General features: G+C 37.8%; 1 long non-coding RNA gene across 3 annotated transcripts in view; it reads right to left on the bottom strand.

The window, feature by feature from the left end:
• LOC140509819 (uncharacterized) overlaps window positions 1–15,897 on the bottom strand; it is a 132,947-nt gene extending 117,050 nt beyond the window's left edge. For all 3 annotated transcript variants that reach the window (XR_011968935.1, XR_011968936.1, XR_011968934.1), the window contains exon 1: window positions 15,751–15,897. This is a non-coding gene — a long non-coding RNA (uncharacterized lncRNA). The remainder of the gene's footprint in view (window positions 1–15,750) is intronic.
• Window positions 15,898–16,622: the final 725 nt, after the last annotated feature.

Genomic DNA, 16,622 nt, shown 5'->3' on the forward strand with positions numbered 1-16,622 from the left:
ATTGTGGAAGAAAATGAAGTAAAAATCGCTAATCAAAAAGAAAAGTCTACAAATTCCTTAGATATCATGGAGCAACAGAAAAGAAACTATTGAATGTTTCAAGAGGGGAAAAATAGCATGATCTTAAATTAGAACAGGAATTAGAGCTCTCCAATAAGAATGTAAGAAAATAAACAACAAGGTACAGAACTTAGAAAACACAATCAAAATTATTCTCAGAGAAACAAGCTCCAAAACAGAAAAAAAAATAAAGAAGTGGAAGAAAATTTGGCAAAATAGAAGCAAAAAAAAAAACTTTAAAATTAAAAAAGTTGGGAAGCTACAGATATGAAATCTTACATGTGCTTTCAGATAGAGTCACAGTATTATTAGTTTTCCTTAATTGTTTTACTTTATTGCATGGGAGGTTTCATGGAATGTAATTAGTCTGGAACTGTTTGTGATACAAAAGCAAAACATGTCCATTTTTTAAAATAAGAAAACATCAATTCTATAAAGATAAAGATAATTAGCCTTGATAATAGGATATGCAGAAATAAATTAAAAATCAAAGACTTCTCAGAACACAATCAATTAAAAAAAACATGAATACCACATTGTCAAAAATTATACAGAGAGACCAGCACAGACAACATAGTAGGAGGAATTGGTAGTGCTCAACTCTCTCTACAACTACTCCAACAGCTATCTAAGAGCACCAGACTAAGCAGTGATTAGGAAGTCTAAGGAGAAACTACAGCAAATCACTTTTCTAGCACAAGAACAGGGATCAGGGAAAGGCGTATGAGCCAAGGATGGGTGGGTATGCTGTATTTTCTGTCTTGTCCAAAATGGCATTATAGAGTCAGTTTTCAGGCTCAGATTAGAATCAGTCAAAAATGCTGTCACCCCGACTGCAGAGTGAAATTAATGATTCCCTAGGGACAAGGCTTCAAGTTTGTTGCCAGGACCTGAATCTAGTCTAGTCCAGGAAGAAAGGAAGTGATCCTATGATGCCTTAGATTCTGTTGAGGGTATGCTTACAATTACAGTTCTTTTGCCTAAATACCCTGTGATTGTTGAGCAACATATTTCATTGGAAAGAAGGAGGGAAGGAAGGAAGGAAGGAAGGAAGGAAGGAAGGAAGGAAGGAAGGAAGGAAGGAAGGAAGGAAGGAAGGAAGGAAGGAGGGAAGGAAGGAAGGAAGATTTTGTAACTAAATGTGTTAGTTATCTGCTTAAACTCTGTATCATCTGTAAATTTGGTAATCATATCATTTATGCCTTCATTCAAATCACTTATAAAATTCTTGAACAGAGACCAAGGAAGACCATTCAGGTTGACATGGATTCCTTCATCATATTCTGAGCATCCTGTCTTACAACCAGTTCAAAATCTATCCCAGATCTCTCCAGATGGTTTAGAAATGGTATTATGAGAACCTGCTTTGTAGAAATTCAGGCTTATGATAACCATGGAATAACTTTCATCAGCAGCCTAGTAACATTGTCAGGTAAGTTAAATGAAGTTAGGCTAACATGACTTATTCTTAGGGAAGCCATTATTATTTTCCATTCAAAATTATCACAACCCATCCATTTATAAATATGCCCTAGAATTGTGACAGGAATTAAAATCAGACTTACTAGTCTATCATAAGTTTGAATTTATCTTCTCCTTATTGAAAATTGGGATGTTTGACACTGTCCAATTCTAAGACACATCTCCTATTCTCCATTATTCTTGATGAAAATTATCTCAGCAATCTTATACACAAATTCTTTCTCTAGCTTGGGAAGTAGACCATACAGACTTAGTGACTTGAATTTACTGATAAAAGAGAAATGACAATGTGGTGAGAGAGCACTTCATACTGACTTTCCCTATTAGCCAATTTGTTCTATATATTTCAACTTGAAGACCACTCTTATTTCTAAAGAAAACAGAACAAAACTAAGAGTTGAGTAGTTGTACTTGTTTACCATCTTCTGCCTATCTTATCATGAACAGTGCTCCTGCATCTCTCTTTGATCTGCATTTCTGATGTAGCTATTTTTTCCCTTTGCATTGATCATAGCATTAGAATCAAACATCTATTATTTCATTCTTGACGATAATGTTTCTAATATTCTTACAGGAGAATTTCACCCTTTGGTAGTTGACCTCAATTCCTTGCCCTTGCTTTCAACATATGTGCTGTTATTATTTAATGTGAGCTAATCTTCATTTTCTCAGGGCAGCCACATTAGTCTCTTTAGACAGTTGCTCCTTTTTCTAACTTAGTGGGTCCATTTATACCTTTGAAGCCAGAACTTTATTTCAATTAGGATTCTATCAATAATAGAGTGACTTTTCCTCCCTCCTATAGAATTTTAGGTCAAGGAATTTTATTTGTTTTCTCTCGGGGCTCCTTTGAAATTGATTCTCCTCAAATTTAGGGTTAATATGACACCAATCCCTTAATATTCTCCCTCTTCAGGATTGTTGTTGATGCCTTTGTCACTTTGCCTCAAGGTTGCCCTCCTTTCTACTGCATCAACTGGGACCTAAATATTGATCAGTAACAGGTGAAGAATAGCATTTCCCTTAACCATTTCCTCTTTTTAGTTATTTATTTATTTATCATTTTCAACATTTATTTCCACAAGATTTTGTGTTCCAAATTTTCTCCCCATCTTTCCCCTCCCCCCACCCCATAAGGCCTTGCATTCTGATTATCCCTTTCCCCAATCTGCCCTCCCTTCTACCACATCCCTTCCTTCTCTTATCCTCATCTTCTTTCTTTTCTTGTAGGGCAAGATGGATTTCTATACCCTATTACCTGTATTTCTTATTTCCCAGTTGCATGCAAAAACAATTTTCAACATTTCTTCCTAAAACTTTGAGTTCCAACTTCTTTCCCTTCCTCCCTCCCCACCCATCCCTACTGAGAAGGCAAGCAATTCAATAAAGGCTGTACATTTGTAGTTATGCAAACGACTTCCATAATAGTCATGTTGCTTCCTTTCATCCCATCCTGCCCCCCTCATTTATTCCATTCTCTCTTTTGACCTTGTCCCTCTCCAAAAATGTTTATTTCTAATTACTCCCTCCTCCCATTAGTCCTTCTTTCTATTGTCCCCAGCCCACCCCAATTGTCCCCTTCTCCACTATTTTCCTGCAGTGTAAGATAGATTTTCATACCAACTTGAGTGTGCATGTTATTCCCTCCTTAAGCCAAATGTGATGAGAGTAATCTTCATGTTTTCCCTCTCACCTCCCCCCTTTTATCCTCCATTGAAAAAGCTTTTTCTTGCCTCTTTTATGAGAGTTAATTTGCCACATTCCATTTCTCCCTTTCTCCTCCCAATATATTCCTCTTTCAACCCTTAATTTTATTTTTTTAGATATCATCCCTTCCTATTCAACTCATCCTGTGCTCTCTGTCTATATATATATATATATATATATATATATATATATATATATATATATATATATATATATTTACACATATATATACATATATATGTATATATGTAAATATGTATGTATATATGTATGTATGTATGTATATAATCCCTCAAACTATCAAAGTATTGAGAAAAATTTCAAGAGTTATAAATATTATCTTTCCATGTAGCAATATAAACAGTTCAACTTTAGTGAGTCCCTTGTGATTTTTCTTTCCTGTTTACCTTTTCATGCTTCTCTTGATTCTTGTATTTGAAAGTCAAATTTTCTATTCAGCTCTGGTCTTTTCATCAAGAATGCTTGAAGTCCTCTAATTCATTGAACGACCATTTTTCCCCTGAAGTATTATACTCAGTTTTGCTGGGTAGGCGATTTTTGGTTTTAATCCTAGTTCCTTTGACTACTGGAATATCGTATTCCAAACCCTTCGATCCCTTAATGTAGAAGCTGCTAGATCTTGTGTTATCCTGATTGTATTTCCACAATACTAGAATTGTTTCTTTTTGGCTGCTTGCAATATTTTCTCCTTGACCTGGGAATTCTGGAATTTCACTATAATATTCTTAGGAGTTTTTCTTTGGCGATGGATCTTTTTCAGGAGGTTATCAGTGAATTCTTTTAATATTTATTTTATCCTCTGGTTCTAGAAAATAAGGACAATTTTCCTTGATAATTTCATGAAAGATGACATTTAGGCTCTTTTTTTGATCATGGCTTTCAGGTAGTCCCATAATTTTTAAATTGTGTCTCCTGGATCTATTTTTCAGATCAGTTGTTTCTCTAATGAGATATTTCACATTGTCTTGTATTTTTTCATTCTTTTGGTTTTGTTTTGAAATTTCTTGGTTTCTCATAAAGTCCTTAGATTCCATATGCTCCATTCTAAGTTTTAAAGAACTATTTTCTTCAGTGCGTTTTTGAACCTCCTTTTCCATTTGGCTAATTCTGATTTTTAAAGCATTCTTCTCCTCATTGACTTTTTGGACCTCTTTTGCCATTTCAGTTAGTCTGTTTTTAAAGGTGCTATTTTCTTCAGCATTTGAGGGGAGGTTTCCTTTAGCAAACTGTTGACTCAGCTTTTCATGATTTTCTTGCATCACTCTCATTTCTCTTTCCTATTTTTCCTCTACCTCTCCTACTTAATTTTCAAAATCCTTTTTGAGCTCTTCCATGGCCTGAGACCATTGCATATTTTTTGGAGATTTTGGATGCAGAAGCTTTGACTTTTATGTCTTCCTCTGATGGTATGGTTTGTTCTTCCTTACTCAAAAGGAAGGAAATACCTATTCATCAAGGAAGTAACCTTCTATAGTCTTATTTTTTCCCCTTTTTGGGCATTTTCCCAGCCAGTTACTTGACTTTTGAGTGTTTGATTAATTGGAGGGTATACTCTAGGGACCTGTAAGTTCTCAGTTCCTCCAAGGTGACACAATCAAGGGAGAGGAGTTTACTCCTCTCCTAGACTGCCCTCTGGTCTGGGAGCAACCACAAGCTTTTCTGCCCAGGATCTGAGAGAAGAATTCCCTCTCCAGAGCCTCCACCAGCTCCACCAGCCCAGCCAGTTCTCCTCCTCACCCCAGGACAGCCACTCAGGGCTGAGATCCTAGATCAGCTAGTTAATTCCCACAGGCTCTTTAGGCCAAGGGCTCCAAAATAGTAATTGTGACACAGTGGCTGCTGCTGCCCTGGGCCTGGTGCTAAGGCCAGACCCTGCTCTCTTCTCACCCAGGTGAAAGAACTTTCTCACTGACCTTTGAAACTCCCTCTGGCATTTGGGGGTTGAGTACTCTGGGAACCATAACTGCGACCATGGTACCACACCCTGGAACTTGTTCCAGTCCTGTCTGTGCGCTCCACTCTGAGACCCATGTGATAGACCCTTCCTGTAGGCCTTCTATGCTGTCTTGGTCTGGAAATCTCTTTCACTCTGTTGTTTTGTGGCTTCTGCTGCTCTAGAATTTGTTTAGAGTCATTTTTTACAGGTATTTTATGGGCTATGGGGGGAGAGAGTCTACAGGTCTGTCCTTCTACTCCACCATCTTCCATTTCCTCTTCTTTTAAAGAATACAATTAATCGATATTTTTCCACTTACTGAGATCTGACTTTATTTGTGTGAAAAGTATCTTGTAATTGTGTTCATATAGTCCCTTGATTTGTTTTAGCAGGTAGACTCCCAAATATTTTATAGTGTCTACTGTAGCTTTAAATGAGATTTCTCTTTCTATCTGTTGCTGTTGGTCTTTGTTAGTAATATATAGAAATGTAGAAGATTTGTGTGGGTTTATTTTGTAACCTGTAACTTTACCAAGGTTGTTTATTATTTCAAGTAGTTTTTTACTTGAATCTCTGGGATTCATAATTTGTTAGTTAAAAAAAAAAGAATACAATTAATCCTGAAGGCAGGTCAAGATTTTTTCACTTTCTTGCTTTTAGAGGGACAGATTACTAACTAATCATGGAAATGAAATAATAAATATCACCACAATATTCTAACTTTTTGTCATCTATTTCAGGAATCCATTGTGCATTTTGTCTTCTGGAAGGGTGATCTGTAGCAAACATCCAAAATAATATGCATTTTATTTCACCATTTCATTGATCTTCCCTGAAATATTCTCTACCATGCTTCCCCCATCTAGTTCATGAATATCCTTGCAGTAGTAATATTTATTGTTTATGAAACCCATAATTTAATTGATATATAGAAATTCTGGAGAAGAAACAAAAAGAAAGGAAGGGAGGAAAGAAGGAAGGAAAAATGTCTGATCCCATGGCCTCAAATGACATGGATGTTGTAAAGGAGGTTGAGTTGTTGTTCTTGCATTGCCATCCATTCTCAAAGAGGACCATGGCATCAGGAAGGTGATGCCATGACTTCCAAGTGAATTGGATTGAAGTAAGGAGGTCTGTGTAAAGTCACCAACCTCACTTTCTCCTCTGGAGCCATCTGGGTCTAGTGGCAAGATATAGATCAGGATGATTGGAGATGTCTCTGGATGCAGTGAAAGACCTTTGTCTTTTTAAGCTACTGTCTTTTCCAGGTCTCAGTCTGACTGAGGCAATGCCCATTCAGGGATTATGGTTGGGTAAGAAATGAGACAAAGAATGACCTCCTTTACCTAGTTAAAAAAAATCAGTCTAGGAGGGGAAAACCTTCAAGATTTCTGTCCAGAATAGAAATAATTGCTATTTACATTCACTCTTGGCCATCAAGACCTAAACACTGACGACTAAGTGGGGTTTGGGGTCGGAGCCAGAATGAATTGAGTTTAAGGCATGATCTTTTAAAAAGCAATCTAGTTCTAAACCCCAAGATATCTTAAGAGGTTTCAGTGATCAAAATTTAAATCCTTTGGACAGAGCACCTGCAGTAATGGTATGATACCCTATGTGGATAGGAGAGGAAGGAGCAAATGAAAGGAAAGGAAAGGAAAAGGGGAAAGAATAAAAAAGGAAAGGAAAGGAGGAAGGAAGGAAAGTTCTGCACTGTCCAACTGAAACTGGCCTGTTGGGTTCCCACTGGGGCAGTGCTACTGTACTACTGTATTACTGTAACAATCTGTACTACTCACAGATTGCTGTTTGTCCTTCTTTCTTCAAGAGGACCATGACATCAAGAAGGTGATGCCAGGACTTGCAAATGACCTGGATTTAACTGAGGGAAGGCTGTGCAGTTACCAGCCTCACTTTCTCCTCCAGAGCCATTGAGTCTAGTGATGAGATCTAAATCAGAAAAACTGGATGTGGTCCTGAATGCAATGGGAGACTCTGGCCTCTTCTGGATTTGCACTATAGAAAGATGGATCACTATGGGTCTAACTTCTTTGTCTCATATCTGAAGGAAAATGTTAGGACCCTAAAGATGGATCAGGATTTAGAGTTAGAATGAAACTTACAAATCATCTAATCTACCTCTGTGTGTGTGTGTTGATTTGGGGGCAAAGCTCAGGGCATCAATAAGTCATGAATTATTTCCTTTACACTTAGATATTTGGATACATGAACCATATATAGTCTCAGCCCCTGGTAGGTTCACATTTGACATAGAATACTGTAACTCACAAAATCAAGTGATGGCTAGCCACCCTGGCCCACTTTAATTTCTCAGATTCTATCTTCACATTGAAGTTCTGACTGTAGATGGGATTCATTATTTGGGTATGGATTGGCCTACATTATCTAGAGGTCCTTCTGAATTTCAAGTCTATAATTTTAAGTTTCTATGATTTTTACTGCCCTTTCATGCACATGGGTTGCTATGGACTACTGAACTTCTTTAATGTACTTCTTGCTCTCTTATACCTTTTATCTTCTGTGGCATTTGTTTGGGTAAATATATGTGAGTAGTTTTCATTCTTCCTCCTAAACATTTATTGTAAATCCTTCTTAAATGGATCAGCAATTTCAGTCAAAAATTTATTCCTCCAGACTCTTGTTAAATGGATTTCTATTACTAGTCAATTGCCTTTCATTTTTCTATCTGAAATTGCGATCAAGAAATCAAGATGGAAAGCTATTTTAAAAAATTAATGTGTTATTCACTTCCCAAAGCAACCTCGTAGTCTTTGCTAGATGTTGTTACTGTTATTGTCTCCAAGTATCTCCTCCTCATTTACATATGGTAACTGAGCTTCTCTCCATTACCAGGTATTGGGATTCATCTAAGTACAGTCTACTCAGCTCCTGTCAGATTAAAAAATATTGACCTGATAAGGGCAGACTGATAACTGTTTAGTCATAGTAAAGACCATGAGGCACCCATTGACCTGAGCTAAATGGTTAACAGAGTAATCTTAGACCCAAATTGCATATTCTTCAGCTGATGGTGGCTGTGGTTTAATCTGATTCAGCTATCTGATTCAGAGCTAGAAATACTTTCTAACTCCCATTTAACCCTCTTTGGAAATCCTATGGCCCCCAAACTTATCCTGGGGTAGAGGCCAGGTTTCTTTGCTAAAGAAGAAGGCTCAGGGAGCAGAGGCCACTTTCTTTTCAATATCTTCTCTGGATTCCCATGCAAACAAATGAACCAGAATTACTGTCTGGCTCCCATTTCTAAACTCAGTTTTTGCCTGTTGTTTCTGAACAAGTACTGGCAGCAAACCTCCTAGGGTTTGAATTGCCCTATATCTAAAAAGCAAATTTTAATTTGGCAGTTGTGGTGAAAATATTAATCATATGCCATTTGATTTCTCTACTCTAGACTGAATAATCCATAATAATGATTTCTATATTTCTTCCGGAAGAACTGTTTTGCTCTATCCAAATCATCAGAAGTGGATGATCATGATGTTTAACAAGTCTGGGTAGAGCCTCCATCATGCCCTTTACATATGCTCCAGGAAGACTGCAAGTATATGCCTAGCTTAGTTCCTAGTCCTTCATCCCATAATAGAATATGCTCCTCACTATTATACCCTAGGTTAATTTTGAACCAGCAGTTGATTAAAATTCCCTAGCAATTGTACACCCCTTCTTTCCCAACCAAAAGTCTGATGGTTGAGATCAGAAACTCATGGGGGAGGGCAGGGTGGAGGGGGTTTGAAGGCTGAGGACTTTTGGTGATCTGGTTAATAATATTTCTGCTAAAATCATAATTGAAGGAATTGCTAAATTTCATTTAGAAGTTAATGAAAATAAAGATTTAATTGTTCTGCCTTCCAAGAGACTCTGAAAATTATCCATGGGACCTCAGATTATGAATCCCTGGTCTGGAGCATAACTTGATAGTTTGATAAAAAGAATTTAATAGTATTGAAGGTCCCAATATGGGCAGTAGGTCCTAAGACAGTATCACCTTATTTAAAGGTAGATGAAGGAAATAATAGTATGTATAGCTGTTCATAGGATAAAAGGAGATAATACATGTTCCTCATAAGTAGTAAAATGTGCTACAAATGCAAAATATTGTTTAACTCTATATAGGACTTTATTTGCTATCACAGGTAACCTGCATACCCAATCTATAATTATAAGATTCATAAGGGGCAGCTAGGTGATGCAGTGGATAGTGCACCAGTGCAGGAGTCAGGAGGACCTGAGTTCAAATCTCACCTCAGACACTTGACACTCACTAGTTATGTGACCTTGGGCAAGTCACTTAACCCCAATTGCCTCATCCTGGGTCACCTCCAGTCATCCTGATGAATATCTGGTCACTGGATTCAGATGGCTCTGGGGGAGAAGTGAGGCTGGTGACCTGCACAGCCCTCCCTCACTCAAAACAAAGTCAAGTGCAAGTCATGTCGTTATTTCTCTGATGGCATGGTCTTCTTTGGCAACAAAAGACAAACACACACATAAGAATCATGCTATTCTCTTTTTTAAATAAAATAGGGATTTTAGGGTGACCTGCATCATGTCCTCCAAAATGATAGCCAGTTTCTTGTGTTCCAGGCTAAATGGCATAAAGTTTTATATCCCCTTTAAAAGAAAGCTAAACTACAAACCTTCAGTCACTCGCTTTCTCCTCTCCTGTGAGTTGGCTGGTCACTCCTATCACAGCTGGCATTCACTTTGGTTTTCTGATCACAAGTAAGCTTGATCATAAAGCCAGGGAACTTTCATTTTGTTTAAAATATTGAAACTCTCTGCCTTTTCATTGAAATCTCTGTTCCTCTCTGCTGTGGGTATATTCGTTTCCGTGATCCTTTTTTTTGGTCTTATATAATTGGGGGAAATTTTTCCTGTTGCCTGTTTTATCTCATTTCTTGATTTAGCTTTGCCAATCTTGTCCCTCCACGATCATCCTAATTCTTAGACCTCCTCTCTGGTGACCCGACCTGATTTATGTGTTTTTGTGACGTTCTTATTGGCCATTCAGGTCTCTCCACTTAATTCTGAGTTTAGCTATCTTGGCATCTTGCATTTTCCCAGCCTCCCTTTGCTCTTGTATATAGCTTTCTTTGTGCTCAAGGAACAGCCTGTTCAAAGAGCATCAAACTATCTACTCCCTTGCAATTATTTTCTTTCACTTAATCCTTGTTACTAAGAATTCAGATTCACTGAAAACTAATCAAATGGATACCTACTCACCGACACAATGAATATGGAATTTTGGAAAACATTTTGCAATAAGATCATTGTATGAACATGAAAATCCAAGCGATCCTCTTCAATAAAGCATTTGTGAAACATCTCCTATTTAAGCTGCAGAGTGTGTACGTGTCACAGAGTTCCTAGATTGGTAGATCAGACATCACATATAAGGATTTCAGCAAGACACTTAATGATTGTTTTACCACACTATTGTACACAAAACAGAGAAGATTCAGGTGGATTCCTGACTGAGTGTCCATAACTAAGAAACTGTTAATGAATGAATGGATATAATAGATAGCCATGGAACTCCTCAGGACTCTATTTTTTGCTCTATCCTTTTCAACATTTTTGTTTTCAGAACTGAATTAAAACACAAAAGTTATGGTTTTTAGACCTTCATTTACCACATAGCTATGGGAAGGGAGGGAGAACAAATTAGAGAGATGGCAAAAAGATGATTCAAAATGCCTTGCATAGGCAAGAACACTGAATTAAAACCAACAGGACATTTAATAGCAGAACAATCACTTCCTTGAAATATTTTATTTTGTTTAAAAAGTAAAAGAAAAAATTTCCATTAGTGTAAGATACAAGGGGGCTGGTTTAGGAACAGCTAAAGTGAAAAAGACATATGGGGATTAACTGATTAATAGAAAGCTCAATATGAAGTAACAGCATAATGACAGTAACGTTATTTTAGTTTGTATTATTAATATTTCTGTAATCCTTGTTCCAGAGGCTAGACACAAAAGACTCAGAGGTACTTTAGGGGATTTTTCACTTCTTTAACTATAACTCCCACCCAGGAGAGGTCTGGGAAACTACCTCTTTGACAGCATCCTATGTGTCCTCGCCAATTCATACAAGTCAGAAAAAACAAAGTTTAATTGACGAGGTCCAAGACAACAAGTTAGAATGTGTGGCAAAGCTCATAGAAGAAGACGGCTTCCACCAATAAGCAACGCTAACTTCTGGACACCCAATATAGAGTTTCAGTCCTTTATAGTCAGGAACTAGGTAAGACTCAAAGCAGGCATCACCTCTCCCACTTCCTCAGCCAATGGCTCTCCCTGCATTTTTGGAGGGCACCCCTCATTCTTGTTCCTTTCTCGTTCTGCTCAGAACCCAAGGTCACTCTCCCTTGTGCCTTCTCTTGCAGCTCAAAATAACTCCTAGAAGGTGCCTTCCCCTTGCATAGCTGCTTTTCAGGCAGCACTAGCCTTTGCAAGGCAGCGGATGGACTGGGGATGCATCCCCCAACCCCCACCTACTCCCACCCCAACTTTCTCTGTCATAATGGCAAAGACATATATTCTAGCTCAAGGATTCTTAACCTGGGGTCAATGAACTTAATTTTTTAACATTTGGGTAACCACGTTTCAATACAATCTGTTTTTTGTGTGACCCTGTGTTGCTTTTTTTTTTTTTTGTATTTAACATTATCCTCAAAAGAGGTCCATACACTTCACCAAGCTGCCAAAAGTTTCCACACACACACACACACACACACACACACACACACACACACACACACACACACACACGGCCCTTTCTTCTAGTGCATATTTTTCTTGGCAGGAAATACAGTTTCCCTCATGCTACATTTTGAATTTCATACTAGGTAAGGGATTGATTGATAGGCTTCAGAGTTTCTGCCCATGTACCAGTTCTGGGTGACTCTTATCTAGTCTCAAGAAGTTAATAACAGACAAGGAACAGAATGACCTTCTCCTGGATCCATACAGGTTCTAGTCACTGACTACATTAAAACATGTGAATTCCAGCACCTGGTATTATCTCCTACAAATGCCTATGTGGTGTTTCTTCTGCATTCCCCACACGTATAGGGGTTTGATAAACATACCAATTTTTTCCTATTTGTATCTCAAATTCTCATAGGTGTCTGCTAGGACAATTTCATAGGATTCTTTAAATTACCCTAGTTTGTTATTTATCACAGAATAATAGAGATCACAGGTTAGGACTCAGAAGGCAAACACACTCAGTGGTGTGCTGGCCTCAAGTTATAGTGGCTTGAGAGAGATGATTATTAAATGTTCAGTAGGAAGATCAGCAAATGCTACAACTTAGGGCTTAATTATTTTATTGTTTATCTAGACTTCAGAAAAAGATTGATATATTTAAAAAGCAGATTAAACTTAAAAGTGTGCCATGCATACTTTACGGGGGATGGCATCCATTTTTAAACATTTACCAGCATATCCCTGCGTTGCATCCCTGTGTCAGTCAGCACAGGGGAGGCAAAGGAGAGATGGAAACTGCAGTTCCTGCTACGGTTGTGATAATAAAGATAGCTCTCATTTATATTACACTTTAAGGTTTATAAGTTCTTTCCACACAGCAGCCCTTTAAGGAAGGAATAACAAATATCAATTTTTTTCTTCAATAAAATAAGGTACACAGAGGTTGTGTTTTGCACAGAAATAATATCCCAAGCAAGGGTGGTAATGAAAACATTGCACTATTCATTGGTCAAACCACACCTGGAAAATGGTGCTCAGTTCTGGGCACCATATTTCAGAAGACACATCTGGAGTATGTCCAGAGCCCGGTGACTATGATGCTGACAAGGAGATGAATCTTTATCATATGAGAATATGCTGAAAGATTTGGAGCTATTTAATTGGAGAAGAGTACACTTGGTGGGAACATGTTAGCTGTCTTCAAATATTTGAAAGCTTGTCATGTGGAAAAGGGATTTGACTTATTAAGCTTAGTTCCATAATGGGAGAACTAAAATTAATTTCTGGAAGTTAAGGGAGGCAGATTTCAACTCAGGATAAGGGTGAAAAAGATGTGCAAAACAATTAGATCTATCCAATATGGAATAGGCTGCCCAAAAGAGAGAGATTTCAGTCACGAGAATGATTAAGGCAGAAATTAGATGACCACATGGCAGTGGTTACATAGAGGAGGTGCAAGGGATTGGATAAGATAACTTTCAGCATCCTTCACTCTCTGAGTGCCAACTCTGTTACATTTTTATCATCTTCCCGCAGAGTTCTCCTTTATCTTGGGAGAGAGAGAGAGCCTTTCTTCTCTGTCATTAGCATTTAGGGATCTTGCAACGAGCATGTTAATTGCATTTAACCACAACATTAAATGAATTTTATAAAGGGATGTTTACTTCAAAGATACAGAAAAAAAGACCATAATCAGTCCAGCAGTTGTAAAGTTGCTTTCAGTTCCAGTTATCAAGTCAATGAAAAAAGACTGATCCCAGTCACAGGACAAGCCAGTGCAAAGTTCTCCATGTGCCAATCAATCCTCCAGGCTCCCAGAAGCAGGCCCCAGTATCTTCTCATGGGTGATGCCATGCTATGTGGTCTGAACCTGCACCAAACCCTCATCACACATATTTGTCTGAATTTTTCACTTTATTTCAACTTTTTAGCCACAGGCTAAAAATTAGGAGGCAAAAAGTAGAGAAGAAAACGGCAGACCACTCCAGTATCTTTGCCAAGAAAAACCCAAATGAGATCACAGAGATCTGGACATGAGTGAAACAACTGAATAACAACATGAGCAAAACAAATCTGTTTTGCCCTAAGAAAATGGTTCAGGACAAGTTCCAAACTAAAGACTTCCCAATTGATTTTAGGTATTACCACCCAAGAAAATGAGGATGGGAGGTATTTTCCAAAAATAAATAGCCCCTGGAGATTTCTCTCCCTTTTTCCTAGGTTATTCCTTCTTTACAATGCTTTTTTCAAAGTAGCAGATAATGTGAACAGGTAGCACCTTTGTGTGTGTGTGTGTGTGTGTGTGTGTGTGTGTGTGTGTGTGTGTGTGTGTGTGTGTGTACAGGGGCAACTAGCTATATATAAAAAACTCATGATACAAACTTTCTCTTCCGCAAATTTTCTTTCTCTTTTTATTGATTGTCACATTAGACCTTGCATAGACTTAGCTTGAATACAATGTTTAAAAGCATTCCTATGACATTGAAGTTCACTATACATGCCTTTCAAAGAATCCAAGTAATTGAAGTGGATACATGACTGGACTACAAATCATATAATGTGATAATTGAAAGGAAACTTAGCAATCATTTAGACCAATCTCCCAATGAATAAAAGATCCCTCCCGTAATATTACTGATAGATTCAGACTCTACTTGGATACTTCTAGTGCCTAACAACTCTCTGTCTTCCAAGGCAGCCTATTCCATTGTTGGACAGTTCTAATTAGTAAACAATTGTATTGTATTTGCTAAGCCCAACTGCCCTTCTAAGTGACAGAACTTCCAGATGGTGATCATTGTCTTCCCAAATCTTCTCTTTTTTTCAAGCTCAGATGGTTTGATTAAATTCAACCATATCATTTTATAATCCAATGTTTGTGTGCAAATAAAACCTTGTTTCCATGAAGAAAAAAAATCCCCATTGTAGGAGGTTTCTTTCCTGACTTTTACCAACATTTCAGGGGTCAAGTTGGTATACTCATACCATCTGAGGGCTATTGATTTCTTTCATTATAATTTCTTATGTTTTTATGACTTCCATCACAAACAGAGAACCTTGGAGACATTATACAACCCCATAATCCCTGTACAGCATGCTGATAATAGCACATCCTCGGTTTAGACAAGCAACTCTCTTGAGGTTGGATAAAGTGATTAATTTATTTGTTCATTCATTCAAACACATATTAAGAAAAATTGTATGCCTAGGCCTGGGTATGGCACTATATAGGATTAGTAGAAAGATAATATTTGGCCACTATCCCCAAGGAATTACAAGCAAGGAGGATGGAAAGAGGAAGGACTTATTAAATACCTAGCATGTGCCAGGTGCTATGTTAAGCACTTTACAAATATTATTTCATTTAATCTTTGCAACAACCTCGGGAGGTAGATACCATTATTTTCTCTACAGTTAAGGAAACTAAGGCAGACAAAGGTTAAATGACTTGCCTAGGGTTGCATAGATAGTAAAATTGATTTGAACCCAGGTCTTGGTTAATCCAATTCTAGATTACATCCAGTGTGTCACCTAGCTGTCACACCTAGTGTGCTTAGTAAATACTTTTTAACTCAAGTCATTCATTAATTTATAAATTACTATAATACAAAAACAGAATACAAGTATCCCGGAAATGTACAAATCAGGCCTTAGAAGACTTTTAGAGGAAACAACACCATCCACAAAAGTGAAAAGAATATTAAATTTGAAATCAGGTGACCATTCAATAAATCTCTACTCTGGTCTTCTTATCTGCATGAGTTTGCGTAAGTCATTTAAATATTTTCTCACCTGTAAAATGAAGCAGTTGGACTAAGTGGCTTCTAAGGTCCATTCTAGTTCTAATTCTATGATCCCAAGACGTTATTATGCAGTGACATCCATTGCCTGCACTGCATGTCACAACAGTTTCAGACAGAAAGTAAAGACTAGCATTGCCAAAAGACAGGGCAAGAACAGGGTAAATTTCAGGCGGTCAGAATGTAATTATGTGGCCTGGAATTTCCCTCCTTGGAGCCCTGAGGGAATGACACCCTGTTTGTATTATGTCATGCTGAATATTTGAAATACCTTGAACACCAGCCAGTTTGGAACACTCTCCACATAGTCTACAATCTCTCTTCAAGAAGTGTTCTTCATAAAATGACCCAGATGTGTACGTGGAGATCTGCAATGGGGCATCTATAGTATTTGGAGATTAGGCTTTAGATAATTATTTCACTCTCTTTGCAGAATTTGTGGACACAAAGAAAATAAGTCAATTAAAATTAATAAAATCTCCATTGACTGTCAGCGTCCCCTAAGATGTCACAGGAAGCAAAGAATAACCACAATAACTTTTCCTACTATCCCTGACAATCGGTTCAGATGCTCAAAGTTAATTTTGGAAATTGCCACATCTTCCAAAGGGCTTATCTGTAACCTTCACAGCACTGTCCTAATATCAATGTGTAGAGATTCTTCAAGATGAAGAAAACATTATCTCTGAGATCTTCTGTGGTACCCACTGAAGCCTAGATTCATTTGCAAGTCGTGGCATCACCTTCCTGATGTCATGGCGCTCTTCTAAAATGAAGGCCAGACAAATGCCCTGTTGGGGACCTAACTGGCCAGTTCTAGCTAGGCAATGCAGCTCCTTCCCTTTTTCCTTTTTCCTTTCTTCT

Source organism: Notamacropus eugenii, chromosome 1 (genome assembly GCF_028372415.1).
Source record: "Notamacropus eugenii isolate mMacEug1 chromosome 1, mMacEug1.pri_v2, whole genome shotgun sequence".
Lineage (NCBI taxonomy): Eukaryota > Metazoa > Chordata > Mammalia > Diprotodontia > Macropodidae > Notamacropus > Notamacropus eugenii.